This window comes from Anser anser (genome assembly GCF_964211835.1).
Source record: "Anser anser genome assembly, chromosome: 11".
NCBI classification, from domain to species: domain Eukaryota; kingdom Metazoa; phylum Chordata; class Aves; order Anseriformes; family Anatidae; genus Anser; species Anser anser.
This window is the reverse complement of record NC_139732.1, coordinates 15061440-15081246: the sequence shown is the minus strand read 5'-3', so window position 1 is coordinate 15081246 and position 19807 is coordinate 15061440. Positions and strand designations below refer to the sequence as shown.

The 19807-nt window shown below is 39.2% G+C and overlaps 1 protein-coding gene across 8 annotated transcripts in view; it reads right to left on the bottom strand.

Moving 5' to 3' along the window:
• Window positions 1–19807, bottom strand: part of LOC310879827 (uncharacterized protein) — a 225534-nt gene that overhangs the window by 14646 nt on the left and 191081 nt on the right. The window contains exon 3 of one of the 8 annotated variants that reach the window (XR_014571137.1): window positions 9621–9707. The exons of 6 other annotated variants lie outside the window; for them this stretch is intronic. The gene's annotated coding sequence lies outside the window, so the exon portion shown is untranslated. Of the gene's footprint in view, window positions 1–9620; window positions 9708–11895; window positions 11970–19807 lie in introns of those variants that run through there. One more of the 8 variants, XR_014571138.1, reaches the window with a different exon arrangement.

Here is a 19807-nt window from a genome sequence, read left to right as displayed (position 1 = left end):
GCCTAGCAAATGTGCCTGTCAAAAAGGGTTGCTCCTTTCCAGGTATTTGTTTTAGAAATTCCCTGCCTACAGAATTACACAGAGTGGCTCTGCTTTAACCAGGTTTCATCTTGTAGGTTTGAAAATTATGCTTTTTATTCGCATAAATTTGACAGCAATTTAAAGACTGAAATTCTATTTAACAAAATTTAAAGCTAATAATTCTTCAGATAACCAAGATACAGACTTCTCAAGATCAGCATAATTTCTTTGAGCAGTTAATCCTTTCTTCTGTAGAATAGCAATTGTCAATTGATACTCAGTCTGTAAGATCATTCCCACATCAGGTTGGATGTTTCCTTTCTTAGGCTTCAAGTGTTTTGGACAAATGACAATACTACCTAGATATCTGATTACACAAATCATATCTTGGGAGAAAATTACAGACTTTGCAATTTAGAATAGACCAAGTTAAAAACCCTCCTGTCACCCCTCACAATCACTAAATTGACCTAAAAGATAGATTAGAGTTCTACTACTCAATCTTAGGCAGAAACACCAATTCTTATCCTTAATAATCATCACAGTACAGAAGATTCCCTGATAACTGTGGGCTGCAGGAACTACCGGGTTGCCCAGGGAAGTGGTGGTATCACTGTCCCTGGGGGTGTTTAAGGAAAGGTTGGACCTGGTGCTGAGGGACACGATTTAGTGGGTGACATTGGTAGTAGGGGGATGGTTGGACCTTGAAGGTCTTTTTCAACCTTAATGATTCTATGATACTACCAAAACTAGCATCAAAATTTGTAAGATACTTTGATTTTTACTCTTCAGAAATTACAGTGCCTATGCGGACATTGTTTTACAACAATGCCAGCCAAAAGACATTTACATGAATGTAGCATTTTAATTCATTTTTTCAGTCCCTAAAGAGGTTACCTAAACATAGGACACTGATCTTGATGTTTTCAGTAGGATGGCTCATCTTCTAAAAAACAAGGTAGGTGTGAAATTACCAGAGCTGAATCCTCCTAGTGAACCCATTCCTCTGACAGATCCCTGGTTTCTTTAAAGTTTCAGAGACTGTTTCCAAGCTACTGTTTACTTTTGTATTTTTGTCAGCCAATCCACAGCAGGAAAACAAATGGGGTAGACTAGTTCTAAACAGACTGCCAATAAAAAATTTAAGCACCACTATCTAGAAGTAGAGTTTAAACAGAATTTTAAACTAAATCAAAATGTCAGAGTAAAGGACCATCAGTGTAACAAGCTCTGATGCGCTGCACTTTAGCTAAGATATTGCAAAAGAACTTTCTTCTTCCTGAATTTGAGAAACTGTAATTCAAATGTTGAATCCTTTGTGCAATGGCTTGATGTTCAATGGCCTATGGAGAACATAAAACGTAGCACGCCATTGCCTGTGCTCTGAACAGATGCTTCTTCAGCAGAAAGCTTAGGCAGTGGAGATGGATTTATCTAAGAAAAAAAAATCATGGTGAAGCAGGAGAAGCCTCAAATTTCACTCTATGTGGAACTTGGAAAAATGTCTGGAAAAAACACTTCTTATTGTCAGTAGTTGCTTTAAACCTGGAATTTTAGGACATGTGTCTGAGGTTTGTCTACAGGGGAAATTTCCCATCAGTCAAAACTTGATTCTGCCAATTCTGCCCTGCTATTCTGGTCTAACGCCCAGCATAAACACAGGACGCAAAAGGAATTTTATTTGTCTTCCTGGGATAATTAACTCCAGCCTGGGTTAATCACTTTATTCTGGAACAGTTTCTAGATGGAGAGCTATACAGGGTAACAACTTTGCTACATGGACAGGTCTTTAACTGTTTTAAAAAATTGTTCCCAAGGAAATTCCACATTTGTACAGTGTCAGTGCCAGGTATTTGAAAGCCAGCAACAGATAAAACTTGGTTAAAGCAGGTTAGGGGAAAAGGCTGTTTCAGGTATGCCTGGGACACCAAAAGGCAGGGATGTGCGAGTTATAAATCTCTCTTGCTATAAATCACTCGGTAGTGTTCCAGCTGAGCTGAAAAATCAAAGCAAAGTGCTGGGCTTTACAGTACACCCTGCATTGTTTGTTTTGTCTGCCAAGCCTATTCCTCTCCCTTCAATGGAGCGCCTGTGGTTTGAGAATGACTTCTTAGCCAGCTCTGTCTGTCTCTATCTAAGGCCCCAAACTAGTATTTCTGAAGTGTCATACAAGCTGAAAGCTTGTACTTTTGTTCTCCAACCCTTAGCAGACACTGGAGTGTTTGTGTCTAAGCATTCGTGCAATTTCAGCAAGTACTTAGAGAATGAAAACATCAACTCTTCCATGTAAGCATGCATATTCAGAAAGCGAAGTTTCCTTTTGAAAACACAAACATACAAAGGAAAGAAATCCATTCAGCAATACTGAAGCTTCCCTCCCACTAATTGGAACCATTCCTTCCCATGCTATTTATCAAGAGAGGATCCCGTTCCTACTGCACGGTCTGCAGGCAGCCCCACTAAGCCTGGTTTCAAGTTTCCCCAACCTCTTAGAGCCAGGAATGACTACATTAGCAAGACACTTTGCTGGAGCTCATTAACATCCTTTCCAATGTGTAAAATGTTGCTTTTACTTTGGCTTAAGGAGGAAATGGGGAGAACAGGAAAGAAAGACATTGTTCTGGTTGTCATTCTCAAAATCCCCAAATGGGTTTGGTGGCAGGCACTGCAAACAGCGCATCAGCCCGTTCTGCCAAAGGCACCGCCTGTGATCCAGGGACACAGTCTTTCCCAGTCAGGATGCCAGCAGCAGCCAACACTGAGTAAGAGAATGGAGCTTCGCATGGGTACAAGCTGGCAGAACGCAGCACTGGAAAGTAAGGGGAAGATTATTCTCTTATTAATGCAAAAATTATATATATGTGTGTGTGTATATATATATATTATATATATATATGAAAAGAAACACTAACCACCCTAAACTACCAACAATCAAAGCATTCTGTTTTTGTGGCCCAGACAGAGGCAGAAGACTGAACACAAATGCCATAACATGCCAGCTTCGATACTGGCTATTCCCACTTTTTATTCAGAATGGATTACTCTCAAGATGTATTTTGTAAGGAACTCGGTACGACTCACCAGATGACAGACTTCGGAATTCCAAAGATTTGTCCATGTGCTCTCCTTCTCCACCCCAGTGGAGGGAAAGCAGGGAAAAGGTTTAACCACCTAAAATATAATGACTGATCCATTTTTAACTGGCTTTTGACAATGCAAGTAGAAGTATTTGTTAAAACACGGAGTATGAAATATCAGGATTCAGAACAATTTTCTGTAAATTCGGATAAATTTGCGATTATATTTCATCAGCTAAATTCTGATAATCTGATTATTCAGAGTTTATTCTGAACCAGATTCTTCCTTAGAGAGAAGATTTAATCCAACAGGAGGCACATAACCCATGGATACACAGGGGGAATCCTCTAACAAAGCAATAACACAGATCCTCTTGGTTCCTTAATAATCTTCTAAAGGACAAATTAAGTTATGCTGCCATGATCCCTTCTGTTCAGAACTGAGACTGGGAAAAGAGAAAGAAAAAAGGAGTCACTGTTGCTATTGCCAAATTACATTCTCATTTGCAAAAAGGTAACCTAATGGGTTGGTTCTTGTTACGTGCCCTGTATTGAGCAGAATCAGTTACAGCAAGAAATTCTACTCTTTTCTCTGTCAGCTCTAAGGTTTGTAGAACCGCCGTGTCTGACAACCCGTTATTATCCAGATCAGGGTGAATATCCGCTGCATCATCCCAACAGAACGCGGCGCTGGAACCTGACTGCTTTGAAGACTAGAGCACAAATGTGAGCACTTAAACATCACATCCAACTGCATGATGCAGCCTACCTATTCAAAATGTGCATCGAAGGCAGTTTTACACACAGCTTTTCTAACAAGCAAACACAATACACGCCAAATGAGATATTAGATGTCACATAAAAGGCCCTTCAGAATATTCACAGGATTTTGAACTCTTAAACAGGAGATAACAACATGTCTGTTTTCATTACAGATAATGGCAGTTAAACAGTACATTTCAAACATACACAATCAAACCCTCAGTCTGCATTTTTATTTATCTTGTATTAGTGTTTTGCACCAGTGCAGTGATCGGGTAACCCTGTCTGGCTTACTAAAGCACTACTTCTCTTTCTTTCACAGTATGTTTTAGTTGCTTCAAAAATGGAAGAAAAAAATAGTGTTTCCAGAAGGATTTACACCTTTAAAAGCCACATGAAAAGGAGGGAAAAGATGTAACAATTTAAGCAATCAAGTTTAATAAAGCAAGATTTTTGGTAACATGAGACCAGTTTTGCTGGAAGCATTACATGGGAGATGCCGCCTGGTCAAGCAGACCCTAAGTCATGCACTTTGATAGGTTCCTAAACTCTCTGAGGTCAGGATCTGAGCTGCAGTGCCCTTTTCTTTCCGCTGATTATACAAGTCATCTAGACTCGACCAAGCCATTTCATTTTGGGGTCTCCATGCAAGGAATGTGCCTCCACAAAACCAGCAGGCTGCCCTGCTTTGCCGGATAGGTGCCATGGCGCACATCCAAGCAGCTGGCAGTAAAACAAGAAAGAGGGGAGAACAAATGAACGACAAGCACGTCAGCACAGCAAGAGAAGGGCTTACCTTGTGATTGTAATTAAGTTGCTCACAAAATTATGGAAGGCCCTACACTGGCCGGCTGTGTGTGTACTATTCTAGATTATGTTGCTAACAGCTAACGCCTTGCTGTGCTCTGAAGTGTTCTCTTCACTGAGATTTATTATCCAGTATTATCCCTCTTGATGTCTGCTCAGGCTTCTCATTTTAGCCCTCCAGCACCATTTAGCTTGTGATGTTCTTGATGTGAGGAATACCCAGGTACAAAACGCCCCTTTTCAAGTGACAAGTTTGATTCAAGAATGAGCCTTTGTTCAGGATTTAGTACTAATGTCACCATTCAGATGCCAACACCTTACCTATTTGCATTTTTTTCTCATATGGATTTGATTCACTAAAATGCTTCATTTACAATAACATGGTAAGGCTTTGAAACTCCTTATACAATAACTAAACAGTAGCAGCATGTAGTAGTAGTGGTGGTGGTGGTGGTAGTACTTGGCAGAGATGGCACTGAAAGCTGCACAAGTTTAGGTTACGCTTCCAAAAAAATCAGATCTGTGCATTTCTAATTCCCATCTTTTATGTTTTCAGAATTAAACCATTAAAGTACACCACTGTGAGAATTCACAGCTCTGTGTGAGCACAAGTAAGCCTAACAGATGAAATTCAGCCTCGCTGCACAGGGAGCAGGGCGGGGGACAGTGTGATGGAAGATTTGCCATCCACTCCAGGGAGACTGCTGACCCTTCCATCAATCCAAACCCGGCTTCACCTTGAAGTGCCATCATTCTCAGCCTTCTTCCATCAGGACAGTTCATAAGTCAGCTGTTGCAATTTGCTATTTATTTGTTTCTCAATTATTTCATATTACGAGCAGATCATGTATATGAAATTAAAATTAATATATCCTCACATATCATACTTTGCTTTCTGCTGTCCTTACTTATTGATTCTATTTTCTAGCTCCAACGGCTCATCTCAGAGTCTGGCCTCTATTTCTGCCTCGTGCAGAAGGGTGCACAGCTGAGCAGCCCAGGCTTCCACGGTGCAGCCACCCTACACAGTGGTCTCGCCTTCACAAAAAGGACATGCTTGTGTAAATACTGGCCTACAAGGAAACCATTTTCATTTGGTAGATCAGCGTGCATGTAGAAATATGCTTATTTAAGTTTACGAGCAAGGTTAAGCAAGCATATTATACATAAAATACTGCTTTTATGTTAACTGTATGGGAACTTAACCTTAGAGTGCTCTGAAGCCTTCCACTGGCTTCCCTCTGTGGTGTGCATTTCATACGTGACATATTCAGTATCTCACTGCTTTGGAGAAACATCATTTATTTTTAAAGGCTCTTCCAGCAACTGTGCTTGTAGTGCATACCTTGAGACAGATTTGAACTATAATTATAACAATCTTTCTAAGATTGGCAAGATCTTAAACACTGTTAAGAGACTAGGTAACACCACCATTTTGCTCAATACTAATTTACCTAAGACTTCTGTGTTACCAGCGATTAATATGCTGTTTGTGCAGAGTTCTTGTAACACTCATGCTACTGTAATGAAAAACTATCTTAGCAACAAGGCAGCTTGCATTACAACTTCTGATATTCCCTTCCAACCTAAAGCACCAGTCCTTACAGGTACCTCTAAAATTACAACAAGAGCAGTGTGATGGACGTTAACATGCCCATCCATGTTCACACAATTAAATATCCATGTATATGCTAGCTGCAGGCAGGATACATTGAGGTTTGGATTATGTTTAATTTCTGGCAAGCCAAAGGTTTGATACTCTTCACCATGCTGTTGCAAATTAGCTTGTGAAGCACTTGATTTGCAGCTCACTTAAAATCAATAGAATTCTTTCCAGTAATTTCACTGGACCCTGTATCAATAATGCAACATTTCACCAGTACTAAAATAATTTAATCTAGAACTTGTTTCCCTAAAACTTGATAATGATTTAAGGTACAGTAAGTTAGATTATTTTTTTTTAATTAGATAAATAATAGCTCAAAGGCAGACATTTCTAAAATTAGTTGTTATGCTTCACTGAGACTGTCAGGAAAAACAGAAAGCTTGTTCTCTTTCCTGTACTGTACAGTAGATTTTAAAGCAATCTGTGCTTATTTGTTTGGTCTTTTTCTATAAGAAGACTAACAAATTATTATCATGCACATTTCACGTGTTATTAAATTAGATATCACCTGCTCTTTGAGTGAGAAGTAAAGATCAAGTTCCGTCTAGTCAGAGGCGAAAATTCAATCAAGTATTAATAGCTGAATTAATTCCAACAGTAAGATGCTAAGGCCAAGCAAAATGTCCAAGGTCACTACACTCCAGATGGTACACTAATATATTTACAGGACTGATGCCTCCTGGCATTTTCAATTTCTTACGTTGGGTTGTCTTTGGAACCAATCAAATTGAGAAGCTGGCAGCTGCAATTTGCCCACAAAATTAAGTTTAAAGGATTATAACTCCAGTTTTAAGCAGCGATTTGACTGTATTGATGTGAAACCACTATTCCTGGCTCTTGATTTTCACTGAATGATGACCACAGCATATCATAAATTCACTCAGGACAAAACAGACTGGTTGTTCATACAGACTTTTTTCATGTTCACAGCCACTGATTTAAGCCTTAGCTTACAGAGTCAACAATTAGAAAGGTAACAAAAGGACCCTATATGAAGTAACTGCTCCTGATATCTCGGGTGTCTCAAATATGCTGCATTCTGCCACGCTAGGGGAATTTTAAATGACAGGACTTTTCATTGGGTAATTATGCAACACATACACATTTACACTGATGTTCCTGTGTACAGATGTGGAACATGTAAACACAAGCTTACAACTCTATACCAGATTTTTTGCATTTGTGCACAAGTGAGTGCCCTTTTCTCTAACTGCTGCCTCTTTTGCCAACACAGCCAGGAATCTCCTAGAAGCTTGCCAGTCACACGTCACAGCGCCCACCTATGCACCCACGCAACCAAAGCCTGACCACAAAAGCAGTGTGGTCTGGGATGGCAGCAGCAGTTATCCGAACAACTTCCATGCTCAGCTAAAAGATGACTTGTGCCGCAGAAGGAGCTCTGAGGGGCTCTAGGCTACCCTGTCACATACTGAGCTAGTAGGAAGAAAAAAACCCAACTGATTATCCAACACAAAAAGCAAACAATTCCAGCTGTCTAAAAATAAACAACACCCAGAACCAGGTGTTGAAGATGCATCCCCAAGCTTGGTTATTTCAGTTGAACAGTACAGCCTGATGTTTATACAAGTTGGGAACAGTGTTTTGCCAACTTAGTATTTGACCATAACATATGTTTATATATATATGTGTGATATATATATACATATCTACACACACACAGAGACACTATTTTGCATATATATACACGTGTGCATATATACAAGTAAAGGCCTTATTCCTAGGCTCTTTTAGGCACTAAAGCCTGCCAGCTGTCTCTCTTTAAGCACCTAGCTTTGGCTCCTGCATTCATGGCCTCCGCTGTGCGCATTGGCAGCGAGCAGAGGAAGGCAGCCTGCTGGGCAGCATGACTCTGGAAGTAAGAGATGCAGTGCAAGAGCTTTGCTGTCTGTGCTGCCACCACTTTCCCCAACAGACACCTGAAGCCTTCGCTGATTTCTACCAAAAAGCCCTGTGCTTTGGGAACTTCTCTGGGCCCTTCAACAAGTTCCTAAAATATATTCAGGAACCAAGGCAGCGTCCTCCTCCAAGGCAGACTTCCTTCACCCACTGGTGTCTTTCCAGAGCAACCACTGCAACTCCTGTGTTGATATTCCTTCGAGTTGTTCCAAAAAAATTACTGCTAAATCAAGTAAAATGCAGTTTAAAACTTCCGGTTCCTCCAGGTCATTCTGTATGGTTTATGCATTAACAGATAGACTTTTAATATAGTCTTCTTCCTATCCATCCTTCCAGTGACCTTACTATAAATACCCATATTTTGCCATATTTGATTTTTGTCCATCTCACTACCTGGCCTATGCTTCTGACCTCCATCAGTTCCAGTTTAAAGCTTTTATTACTGCATTGGCACACCTGTGACCAATATGTTTTTTCCCTTTTAATTTTTTATCTTGATAAAAACTTTAACTATCGCAGTATGGTATCGGTGAACTAAATATTGCAACCTTCATAAATAAGTTATCAATCATGTTCTATTTATATTTTCATGTACGAATACACACATACAGAGTTAAAAGCAGAAATGATTTAAGATTTTTGTCACATTAAATGTGCAGTAGCTCCTGAGCAGCTTCAACAGAACTAAAAACATCTTTAAAAATACACGTGCTCAACATACTGGTTAAACCAGGGTCCACAGTGTGCCAGAATGGAGGTAACGCAAAGAAGATGGAGATATGACAGATTTTTCTTTTGGAAAAGGCTGCCAAGGGCTGGGAGAAGTGGCTGTACTGAGCAGCCAACAATTATACAGTTCACAGTAGATACCTCCAGACAATAGGTGCTCAAACTCTGAAGAGAAAAATACCAATAATTCTTCAATTAGACTTTCTGATATTGGACATACAATGAAGCACACAACGATTCTTAAATTATTTACCTCAGAAATAATTCCCAAATTTAGAGAAATTAAGCCATCAGTAGTGACGTCTCTCCAACCTCTTGCTTTCCAAGGAGGAAAAGCAACACAGAGATCAGAGTGATCTGCTGAAATCAAGCAATTCAAAATGTTATTTAATAATATATGACTTTTCTTGTCAGAAATACCACTAACATTACCTCTGGAGAAAGAGAGGCATTGTACAGGATAGGAGATATACGATTTGTTTTTTACCTCAGAGCGTGACCCAAATAGTGACTCGAATACCCATGCAGTGCCAGAGCCTTCTGTGATTTCAGTGGAAAGTTCAGCAGTCTGCGGCCCAGGTGGTTCCCGTGTCACACAGCGTCAACATCTGCCACTGTGATGGGCTGAAAAGCACTCACACCTCTGGTCACAGCGAAGCTTCACCGAGCAGCGTGCTCAGGACCCTCAGGCATTTTAAGTGCTTGAGTTGCTTGCACATTATTTTTCCCTGTTGTGAGAGCAACAGGCACATCAAAGCAGGTAACATCTCTCTTCCACAGTGGAGTTATAAAGCAAACAATTCGGAAATGGTTATGTTCTCAAAGATTAAAAAATCCTGGATAACAAATTAATTCCTCGAAGTGATAAAGTGACGTTTTCACAATTTCTTTGTAGTGAAGATCAGGAGGCACAAACTTGACAAGGCTTGAGCACCAGCAGCACTTTTATATAAGACGGTGATATGTCTGGGCCCATTTGTACAAACGGCCCTCATGGAAATACTCTCTTTAGAAATGCAGAAAGCAGAAATTTAGCTCTCTCTCACTTGCAACAGCACCACCCTTAATTCCAGAATTCAATTTAAAAGTAAAATATAATCCACGACTATTCTGAAGAGAAAGCATTGATTATATTTTCAATGTCTCTAATACAGCACTCATTTAAGAATTCCAATGCTTTCTTCAAGGAGATATAATACTGAGCTTTGGTTCTTCCTGTATCAAAAATAAAACCCTGTATTGCCCAAGGGTGAATGAATATAGGGATTTTACTAAGATTTGAGGTCTCCATCTTGCACACACTCTGCTGTATCTGGTATAAGAAGGCACTGGGGATGCAAATGTCATGATCTCCAGGTAGGAAAAGCTACGGAATAACAACTGGAAAAGAGGAGGTTTGGCACGGTTTTTTTCTTCAGTTTCAGAAAACCCTGGGTGTCTTCAGTAATGCACGGGGAGTGGAGAAGACAGACACTCGAATAGGGAAATGCTCTAAACCAGACCTGATTGATGATGGTACATCTCTGTTCAGACTGTGAACTGTCAGTGACAACATTTAGATGTTGAAAACATAGAATCATAGAATATTCTGAGTGTGAAGGGGCCCACAAGGATCATCAAGTCCAACTCCTGGATCCACATGGGACCACCCAAAAATCAGACCATGTGTCTGAGAGCATTGTCCAAACGCTTCTTGAATACCAGCAGGCTCGGTGCCATAACCACTTCCCTGAGAAGCCTGTGCAAGTGCCCAGCCACCCTCTGGGTGCAGAACCTTTTCCTAACACCCCACCTGACCCTCCCCTGTCCCAGCTCCATGTTGTTCCCTCGGGTCCTGTCGCTGTCCCCAGAGAGCAGTGCTCAGCGCCTGCCCCTCCGCTCCCCTCGTGAGGGAGCTGCAGGCCGCCATGAGGACGCCTCTCAGGCTTCTCTGCTCTGGGATGAACAAACCAAGGGACCTCAGCCACTCATACGTCTTGCCCTCTAGACCCTTCACCATCTTCATGGCCCTCCTTCGGAGGCTTTCTAATAGTTTTATGTCTTTCTTAAATTGTAATGAGCAAAACTACGCACAGTGTTCAAGGTGAGGCCTGTGCTAGATCTATCAAAAGCATCTGCAATATGAAAGGTCTATTGGTGTACCCTTCTCAACAGAATGTCTGAGCATTCACATTCAGAACACTTCAAAACCACATTTTATATTTCCACAGGGAGTATTTGTATTTCTCTGCACAAAATTAAGCAGCATAGTTGAGAGCAAGGGAAAAAGGTTAGGGAAAACACCAAACCATATATATTAAGACAGTGAATAAATACAGAGAAATTGCAGAAGCTTTGACTAGAACAGATAAAAAACATCCCAGTCAAATGTTAACAAGTAAATGAAAAGAAACATGGAAAACTTGGGGGTCCAAGTGCAATACAAAGGTCTCTATCCTCTTTTGGCATATTTCTCATATTTCCCAGCACATGGCAATGATAAGACTCCTCCATAAGAATCATCCGTGATACATCACTTTCACTGTACAAGCTAAGGAAAATCATAATGTCCGTGTTTAATCACAAGCAGTTTGATTAGCTAATTCTCCATCTTCTCACTGCTTTCACAAGGGTCTGAGGCACGCACATCCTCCTCCAGCTCTTACACTTCTCATTTTGTTCAATGCAGGTGAAATTCATTAAATATTGTAGCTTAAAGTACAATCAGGGCTACAGATTCATGAGAAAGATCTCTCAAAATCTCATTAAATAACACCATATATAGAGATATAAAATCTCACAGTGCATTCATATTGTGAGAGTAGAAATTAACACTACCGTTTCAAGTATTACTGCCTGACAGGAATTTGCAGGTATCATATTTAAAATGGTTACCAATATCTCTGGATCTCACCCTATGTATTAGAAGAATCAGCAAGGAAGCATTGAGGCTTTGACAGTTGTTCTTGTTTTTCAGTCCTTGCTTTCTTTCTGGATCGATGGACAGATAGCTGTAAACAGATTTTTGCAATGCTGTCTTAACACAATTACAGTACACAGAATTGATTGACTGTCTATGGGATAGGCTATTCTGTAAAGGCAAGACCCAGAAAGCAAAATCCAAATCACAGTTTGTGATGTTTGGATACTAATGCAGAAAGCCAATCACTGTGAACTACCCTGTGAGAATTCAAAATGAACTACTGCACCACTTTTTAAGATACTGTGGATTGGTGATAGTTACTATTTATAGGAAAAGATTTAAAACTATATCATGCACTTCAAGTTCAGGTTATAATATATTTTCTCTCATTACCTTAGAGCAAGTGAGCCAGAAAAAAAATACGTTAATATGAAGTGATATTTCACAATACACTAAATACTGTAAGAAGAAATACAGAACTGTTCCACGTTGTTGTTTTAATTTTTTTACACGCTTTTATTTTTTTTAAGAAAAATATAAAGGAGCAAATTCTCAGACTGGTAATAAAACCTTCAGCATTCAGATATGCAAGAGACAAATGCTTTGCTGTGAATAATGAAGAGCTGTTCTGAATTCTTTAGCCTTCAGGAGGTTTTTATTAGACGATAGCCTAAAACCAAAAGTGATTTATACATATATAAGAATATATACATAATCATATATATATAAGCGCAGAATGAAAGTACATAAATACAAGGATTTCAGAGAAGATGCTAAACAAACTTACTCGAGAATTAATAAAACAGAAGTCAGTTGGTATTGTGACTCAGTGAGTTTCTTTGAATAAAATAACCTTTCGGTTTTAAAAATATGCTTTATCTCCACCTACATAACTATGTGACACAAACACAGAATGGTAGATAAACTATTATTTTAAAAGGAGGGTGTGTATAATCCTACCTCAAAGTATTTGCACAAAGCTGAAACACCGTGTCCCCACAGTAAGGATTTGTTTCTTGCATACCAGAAAGCTGGTTTCATTACCAGTGAGTAAATTTGGTTCTTTACACTGAAATTAATAACCATACATGCTTAAGCTTTTCCATGACTAAAACGTAACATTTTTTTTTTGTATGTGAATAGCTGTTATTCTTGGTGTCCATTCTTTAGCAAGTGACAACCGGTTATTAAAGCACTTAAAGGTGCTCTCCTTTTTTTTTTTGTGAGGGTATCCAACAATGGCAGCACTTAGGATTCTTAATAACTGGTTTTCACATGAATGCTTATTTTGCTTTAAGATATCTTCAAGATAATAAGCAGAAAATCATAAACAATTATTTGAATTTTAATAATTCAACAGAAAAATCTTTATTTAAGGTTGAGGATTGCTGGGGTTAGACTTTTTTTTTTTTTACAGAGCACTGAAAGGCTCAGAGTAATCTGTTTTGTTCAGACTTAAAGAAACGCTTGGAAAAAAAAAAAAAAGACACCCCTCCTTATACATTAACTGCCATTCACCAGGGAAGGGAGCTGGGGGGAACAAGCAAACCTTCTTATGCCCTGTATCCCAAGAGGACAGGAGCTCATGGGTAGGTACCTCAATATCACTGAGAAGCAGATGTAACTGCCCTTAAACACAAGTGCTCTTCTGATCACAGCAGTAGCAAAAGGACATCTGTAGACTCCGACCACACACAGGTTCTCCACAGCCCATGAACATGCAGAACATGCTGGATGCACTCCTGATCTCACACTGCTCTAACTTGAAAGTTTTCAGTAGCATGAGAGAAAAGATAGCCCCTCAGATGACCATGTTCACAAGTCACCTAGAGAATCACACTGTATCCAGCTTGCACACTGCATCTGGGGCTAGACTTATCTAAAGAGCAAAACAGCTTGAAAAAGTTACGCAGGATTTACATGCACCATTTATGCTTCGACACAGATTCCTATTATACAATCCTTGTACTACTTACTGTTAGCTTATCTTTTGCCCCAATTTATGTAGGAAAAATAAAAGTTCACTGAGCAGAACACTTCTCAGCTGTGAAAGAATCATAGTTCCCTTCTGTGTTTAACTTTCTCCCAAATGATTCTCAGCTCTGCACTGGGCTCCTCACTTTGGGAGACAGAATGTCTCCATGTGCATTTTTAGAAAAGGAGCTGTGATAGTTTCAGGAACTCTTGTTGTACAGTGCAATGGATAAGCCAGAATAAATGATGCATTTTTAGTGGGTTACTGAAACTGCTTTTACTGTGCATTTTAACTCATGGCCGTACGTACCAATGACCTGATAGCCTAGTTTTCCCAAAATGCTCCTGGGGAAGCATTTCATCTATCACTTTATTTTTATGGCAGCCTTAAGGTTAAAGCACCTTGGGGCACCCTACAATATTACATAAAATAAAATGTCAAAGCATGTAAAGAAAGTCAAAAGTGCAGTCTAAGAGATAACGTCTGTTGCCTAATTCCAAAAAAGCCACTAGATATTCTTCAGAACTTAACTATAACGGTAATGAATTTCTTTGATATAAGCAAAAAAATTGACTATGACTGAGAGCCATACTAACCTGTATTTTTAAGGGTCTTCTTGAGTGTAGAGAAATGATTGTCAATGAAGAAGAAAGAAACTTGTAGTAATGCATACTTCTGACTAGCTTTGAGAAAGTTTACAAGAAATTACACTAACAGTTCACAGGAATCCTTCTCTCCACCAAAAAAAACTATTCATATTTGGAAACTGTGTGTCCCTTTGGAAAACTGTAGTAACAAATTCTACGCGGTTTAGTTAATAGTATTTTTGTTGATGTCTTTTTTTCCTGTAACATCAAGATACCTAGACAAATGCTACAGAAGTGGTTAGCTTCTGTTACTGTACTTGCTTACACAACTCTGGACTTGATTTTTGTACACCACACGTTCAGCTGGAAAGAAACAACCAACCAAAACACACACACTTTTGTTCTTGTTCCTGTCAGACTGAGCAGATAGATAACATAACTCTTCCTGGAGTTACTTGTCATTTCTCACAAAATGACAAAATGGGCATTCATATAACAGATCCAGACTATATATATTACTGCTAGAAATAATCTTCAGGGTAACACATAGTACTAAACTCAGCAGGTCTTCTAGCTACTAAGACATTTTGATTTGAATCCAATGAATTAACAGAGCCCATAATCAGCTTTCTGCCTCGCATTAGTTTAAGCTGTCTCTATGTACTTCTCTAATCTTATTGTGCTTTGCTGTACCAGAATCACTGGCAAGGCTTCTCCTCCACCACACTGAAAATGCTGAGAACACATATTAGGCGAGCTCTTGTAGCCCAAAGGGAAAGAGGGATGCTCACAGTCCTTCCTCCTCCTCATGTATGCTACCCCCAGGGACTCATTCTCATCTCTGAAAAATAAGGGTTCTGTTCTACCAAAATGCTGGCAGAGATGCCTCCTTACCTCTGAGACTAACATAAATAAAAACTGACATTTTATTTTGTGGACAACTCATCATTTCTGTTCAGCTGAAGACGCTCAGGAAAAGATGAATAGCAAAAATGTCCAGCTGGCTTACTTTTGATGTCTGCTATACTTCCTGAATGTAAACTCTAGGGGACCTGCAGATGCACTTGACCATAAATGATGAGTAACCTATTAATGAATTGAAGCCATCCATACAGAATTTCAAGTGCACAGAATACAAACTGCAGAAATACTGCACATACGCGACGCGCATATGCAAGCACTGTGTCACTTCATACCAGCCACTGCTCCAAACGCCTCTTTGACACAGAAACTTCAGCAAGCACAGCAAGATCGTGATGGGAGCCTGTGAGTCAACTGTCACATAGAGAGTGAATTATAATGATATTCCTCATAATGTCAAACTTTCTAGACTTTTCTCTACTCTGAGGGAGAGATGTTTTAAAGTAAATTCTGCTCTTTCAGAGTTGTTAGTACTCCCATGGTGATTTCTACTCTGAATTTCTACAGAAATCAGTCGCTTCCATTTCACACATCTGACATACTGACTTTCCACTGGATCATAAAGTTTACCAGATTTTGTATTTTATGTAGTCAATAACATGTAGCAGGCACAGAAACCTAGTAATACTAGAAAGAAAAAAAAATGTGTAAAGAACCCTTTCTCAGTTTGGTCTAAACCATGAACTTGCCCATATTTAAAGCCAAGCAGTAGCAGTGTTCTGCCCAGGAACTCTCACCACATCTTCCTAAGACAACTGAAAACTAAAAACTCTTTAAAGTGCAACAGCCCACCCAATGAATGGGCCTAAAAGATGTTCTTAAGCCTTTGGAAAAGTCAGCTCTAACTCTCTGGGGGGGTGCTTTCGCAGAAGGGTTCAAATGTCTGCCTGGCAGATTGTTCCTGCCTTCCACAACACATGCCACATGAAAGACCCCATTTTACTAAAAGATGCGCATGTCAAAAAAAGCACATGAAATGTATTAGCTACTGGTTCTGGATATCAGTTGCATAAATAGTTTTTCAGAATTGCAGTGCCCAAAGGAACCCCTTTTTGTAATTAAAAATTATTGTGTAAACATTTTTGACTTAATACTACAGCAACCATGGAAATGGTGTGCTTTTGTGGGGATCTCCTTTTAAAGAGGTTCTGAGCAACCTTATCTGGGCTCTTGTTACTTTTGTGGATGGCAAATCCTCTGCCATTCTACATGCACATTCCTCCACTGCTGCTCCCACCTCTGCTCAGCCCCGAGTGGGTCAGTGCTGCGTTGGCCCCTTCTTTCCATACTTTATGTACCATAGCACTACACTTTATTTCAAATGCTATTTAATTTCATTAGAATTTTATTCTAAACTAGAAGAGAAATACAAACCATAAGGTTACCATGCAGCAGAACTCTTTTAAATATGTGTATTTAGTATAGGCCCCAATTAATTTACTATTTTCTATCACAAGTTATAGTGTTACTAGGCGCTGTGAAAGGTCTGTGCTTTCAGCTGAGGATTTTTTTTCTCTCTCTGACACATACACAAAACAGGTCTAAAATCAGTGATCAGCAGAAATGATCAAAGGACTCACGTATGTTCTTCGTATATTTAACATGAGCCAAAGCAGCACTTTGGTGCATTTTTAACTCATTTTATTCCCAAACTCTAATCACTCAACAATAACCATGCAGTTGAAAGCTGATAAAGTTTTATATCCATTCTTTGAAGCAAAACATGGAAAATTAGTACAAATAATACTTCAGTGTCAAAGAACTGAAAGCTTTTTTTAGTTTGCTTTTCCAGGTGCTGTCAACAGGACAATAACATAGTATTTAGGCTTCACTAGCACTAAGTGACAACAAGCTCTACAGCAATTGCCTGCAACACTCACTTTCTAACCATTTGTACTTTCCCCCATACTCTAAATCTGAACTGCTATAAAGCCTGTCATATTTGATGGGAAATGCCACGAGGCTGCAGTATCAGCAGCTTGCATCACGAAAAGGGATGCTGACCATTTCACTGAGGGCCACCTTCTCTATCAGCTTGGGTTTCTTTCCTCTTTCATTTCAGAGCTGCTTTCTCTTTCCTTTTTTTGCCTTAAATTCCCAGGTAAAAAAGCCAGAGACAGTTTGGGAATGGTGTTTTCCTTATATATTTTTTCCTTTTTCTGAAAACAAAATGCATGGACGTGGAAGGCTATCAGACATAACCTTTCCCTGTCCAGTTTATGAAAGAATATCATATACGTAATCATACATGCCTATGTTATTGTAAGATCCTCTATGACAAAAAGACACTGTAAAAGTGAAAATGCTTTGGGGTATTAACAAATACAAAAGTAATTATCTGGATTCCAACAAAGTTTTTGCACCAGTAGATATGCAAATGCCATTACTGTATATACAAATTATACATGCAAATGAGTTGTGATTATTTCCACGCACAATTATCCCATTTGCACCTGCAAGCATGATATTTTCATATACAAATTAAGTTGGTGTGTTGTTTTTTTTTGTTTGTTTTTTTGTGTTGTTTTTTTTAAACATGTTGTCCATGTTTATTTAAGTTGCAATACAAAGGCAACATTTTGATTGACTACTAGCATAACCTCACAACAATGGCACGTGTAACCGTCCTGTCTACAGTTCCTTCAAGAAACATCAGCAAAAGACTGAAAGAACAAATGAGACACCAAGTCACAGTCACTATACCAAACAAAAGTACAAACAAAATTTTTGAACGTGGGTAAAATGGAGCATTTACACCTATTAAAAGCTAGGAAATATTCAGGAACGTATCAGTATCTTCCTGCTTCCTATCAGAAGGCAGCTCCTCTCGTAGGTGGTTTTACCAGTGCCCAGCAAGCACACTAGATATGCAACTACTGAGCCATGCTCCACGAGCAGGAAACCCACTCAGCTCTTTTTATGTATCTCTCTTGCTACTGCTTTATTAGAAGTGGTCTTTAAGTTCCGGAGAGACCATTCATCCATTCTCATCTCTACATTATTACGGTTACAAATACTGTACTGGGGAATTGGTTTACCATGATTATTTGAGAATTAATTCTATGAGCCTATATATAGTGCTAAAGTAAATAATTTCAGTGCTTTTCTCTTTTTTCCTTCTTTTTTTTTAAACAAATAACTAACTCAGCAATTACTTGCAAAAGAAATGATGATTTGTGGAAATCAGACTCTTCTAGTCACTAGTTTATTATAGAACAGTTTACTTCATGCTTGTAATATTGCTCACGGAATTGAAGAAAAACCTCTATAGTACAATAAACAGATTATAAAATGTTGCATCAGAGCCTGGATCTTCACTTCATTAGACATAAAAATTCAGTTCCATTAGCTCTCTCCTTGAAGATCTCTCTCTTATACGCTAACCATGTTTAGCAGCAGTTTGCTCCAGCTGACCTTAATGTAATCTATTTTTCACAGAAGTGTTGCTTCAGGGTTAAAACATTTTTGTTGCTAACCACTGCACATGTTCTAGTACTTGGCCCTAAGATCTTATATCTTTCAGAGAACATTTGCTTCGCAAAAACACCGTGGGAGTTATCATTTTTAAAAACATATAACATAATTGATTTGTAATTATCAACAGGGAGAAATACCATTGCTTGTGTTTGCTAACCTAATTGTAAAATATATTGTTCCTTTCAAGTCTTAATGTATTGCCTCAAGTGATCACTACTTAGGCACCAACAGGCTAGAGTAAATAGAGTGACAGCAGGAAGTCTGAAAGATAGCATTACCCAGTTCTCTCCGTAATAAATGGTGTTCTCTTTCCAACTATTGTTCAGTCCATTAACGTAATTTCTGAGGGTTTTTTCCCTCTGGGATGCAGACCAGGTGTCAGTTCTTTGAAGCAGGATAGTACTTTGTAACATAATTTACCTCGCCGGAAATTGTGCGCCATATGCTTAGTTAAATGAGGAAAGCGGCTAATTAATGGACAAACATCGCTTTGCGTGCACCCATGGGTGCGCTCCCATATGCGTGTATGGGCACCTACACATACCGTGGTCCTTCCTGCAGGAACTTCCATACTTGAAACCATTTCAAATCACACCGCTCAGCTACCTATCGTTCTGCATCTTACTTGTCTGATATTCTCTATTGAGCGCTCTGTGGTTCTTAAGGCAACACTAATCTGAGAGCAGTGATCCCCTCACAGCTAAAAATCTGTCAGCATCAGCACCACAGAAAAACTTGAATACCTGTCTTTGTCACTAACACAGAACGTAAACAGATCAGGAAAAAATAGCAATTAGTTGGCCTGAGGGGAAGCGGTACATGGGGCACACTCTAAGCTACATGAAGTCAAAACAGTGCCCACGCTTCAGCAGTCTTTGGAGCAGTTGCCAAGGGCATGGTTCATATTTATAGCGTGTCCGCATTTGATCAGACAAAGTGTGTCTTTAGAAAGTGGGAAAATGTCCA